Source organism: Cornus florida, unplaced genomic scaffold (assembly GCF_030987335.1).
Source record: "Cornus florida cultivar Cherokee Brave unplaced genomic scaffold, ASM3098733v1 CherokeeBrave_3.0.0_Hap2_Chr10, whole genome shotgun sequence".
NCBI classification, from domain to species: Eukaryota; Viridiplantae; Streptophyta; class Magnoliopsida; order Cornales; family Cornaceae; genus Cornus; species Cornus florida.
Genome location: NW_026775580.1, coordinates 46,948,550 through 46,951,249, shown reverse-complemented (window position 1 = coordinate 46,951,249; position 2,700 = coordinate 46,948,550). Strand labels below are relative to the sequence as shown.

The following is a 2,700-nucleotide window of genomic DNA, read 5'->3' as shown; positions in this document are numbered from 1 at the left end:
CAATATTGCAACACACCATTTGCCCTCATTAATCACTTGTCAATGATATAGAAATGCATTGCTTGGTGGTGATCTCTAAACCCCAAGATCTTTCTCTCTCTTACTTACTCTTAATTGCATTCTTTTACCATCACTTAGTTTAATTTAGTTGTTCTTTAATCAACCAACCAACTAATTGTTTGATCACTTGACCTACTAGCCCTAATAACGATTCCATGATATTGCTCGATCCTCTAATCGCTTGGGACGATCCCTACTCGCCCTAGCTATATTTATAGTGAAAAGTAGTAGTGGCTTCTATAAATGTAAAACTCTTGGCCCTTGCCTTAATGCACACTCTTAAGCTCGTGGTAGGACGATGAACCCAACAAAGGACATAGTTGATATTTCATGGGGAGGTTCATATTTTGGGAAACATAAAGATGATGTTTGGCACTTTTTTTAAAAAATGAGTGAAAAATCATTGCATAAATCTCACACTTCTCGAGTGAGTCATGGTTCTATTGAAAAAAGGAAAAATTTGAAAGTATGTCAAATTGCAAGCCTGATGGAGATTGTTGTCAAGGTCAAAACTCCCACTAAAAAGGAAAATTTTGAAAGTGTGTCAAGTTTTTGGCACCGTTGATGGGGAATTGATTGATTAGATTAGGCAACGTCAGATTTGTGGAATTGATTAGGATTAGTACTCTTTTGATCGTGTCTTTATTTTACTTCTATTTTTCTCTTTGGATTACTTATTGTGTTGTTCTTACTTGATAAGGTGCATTGTTAGAGAGGAAGCAAGCAAATGAGCCATCAAGCATTTAAGCAAGCAAGAAAGTAAAAAGCTAAAAATTCTAAAAATTGTTAAGCTAAGCTATAAATTTGGAGTTGAAGTGCTAAATTACCTTTGTGAGACTTTCTTTACTCAATCCCTTAGTTAAATCGTCGGCCCGCGTGGAGGCTTATTTTTAATTGTCTTGCATCATTGTTGTTAAAGCATGGGAGTATGAATTAAGTGTGTGTGGAAGAAGTCTAATTGCATTGTTGTGAACGCATAGTGTTTGTCATTCTTTGTGTTTGTTGTATTTGCCATTGTGTATGCATGGACGTTGTTCATTGAGACCAACTCTTGTCCCTCTTGATTTGCATCTTAAATCTATCGTTAGAAACCCTAGGGGAAGAGGAAGTTCAAATAGAGCCAATCTATCAATGGATGACCATAATGACAATCATGTTGAGAACCTTGGTCACATAGACCAACAAGGTATCCTTCATCTCAATGTGCACAGTGAGATTATACAAGTACCATTAGGCATGCCTAGGCCATTCATTCACTAACCACCACAACAACAAGGCCAAGTTCCATATGGAATGCCAAGGCCAATGTATGTTCCACAACCTCCCATCTACAATCAAGGAATTCAAAACAAAGGTGTTCATGTTGCACCTCAAGTAGCTAATCCACCTCTTACTTTAAGAGACCATTGTGTGCCTAATGAGTATAATGCACCTATATGCATCCAATTGCCTCCATTTAGAGCACATCATTATGAAATTAAGCCACAAACCATTCAAATGCTTCCTAACTATCATGGACTTCCAAGTGAAGAACCTTACAAGCATTTGGATGAGTTTCTTGAAGTATGTTCCACCATAAAATATATGGATATGTTGGAAGAGGTTTTAAAACTCAAACTTTTTCCTTTCACCTAAAAAGACAAGGCAAAGTATTGGTTTAACAATCTTAGGCCTTTTTCAATCACTTCTTGCGCAAAAATGCAACAAGAGTTCTTGTAGAAGTACTATCCAGTTTCTAAGACCAATGCTATGAGAACCTCAATTCAAGAATTTTCACATGGGGATGGAGAAACGTTTCATGAGGCATGGGAACGCTTCAATGAATTGCTTAGGAAGTGTCCACATCATGACATGCCCAAATGGCAATTAGTTCAATACTTCTTTAACAGCTTATCGGACAACTATAAGGGTTTGGTTGATGCTTTTTATGGGTGGCTTATACATTGATAGGCATGAGGATGACGTGTGGCGTCTCTATGAGAGCATGAGTAAAAATTCTTTGCATAGAACACTATCATCCAAGAATGGTAGAAATTCACAAGGTAGGAAGAGTGTTGGCTTACATCAAGTCGACCATTCAAATGAAATAGCCGCCGAAATGAAGCCTTTGTCTCAAAGGTTTGATCAATTTTTTATTAACCAAAACTCAGCGAACCAAGTATCTTCCTTCCCTAACCATTCTCATCGTGCATCAAATGAAACATGTATGACTTGTTCTAGTGTTCTTCATTCTACTTCTTATTGTCCTCACGGACAAGTGCAAAATGAACCTAATGAACAAGTCAATGCAACTTTTGTGAACCAAGGGAACAATCCTTATTGGACTCACTATAATCCAAGTTGGAGGAATCATCCGAATTTCTCGTGGAAAAGCCAAGGAGAGGGCTCAAACCCTTCCCAAGGCGGTTTTCAAGGGAAGTACATTCCACCTCCACTTCAAAACCAAGAATCCCAAGGTTATAAACCTTATCAATCATAAGGGAATCAATTTGCTAATTCTCATTTTCCCAACCAATCTTATTCCCAAGGCAATACTAGAAGACCCGCCTTTGAAGAGAAAGTTTTGAATGCTTTGGCCACTTTAGAAGCTAACATTCAATTGCTTCATTCTCACTCTCAATCTATTGCGAAGCTCGAAAC

At 37.7% G+C, this 2,700-nt stretch overlaps 1 pseudogene; it reads right to left on the bottom strand.

Annotated features, from left to right (window-relative positions):
• Positions 1 to 1,814: 1,814 nt before the first annotated feature.
• LOC132280361 (small nucleolar RNA R71) lies at positions 1,815 to 1,913 on the bottom strand (annotated as a pseudogene).
• Between the last annotated feature and the right edge of the window lie 787 nt (positions 1,914 to 2,700).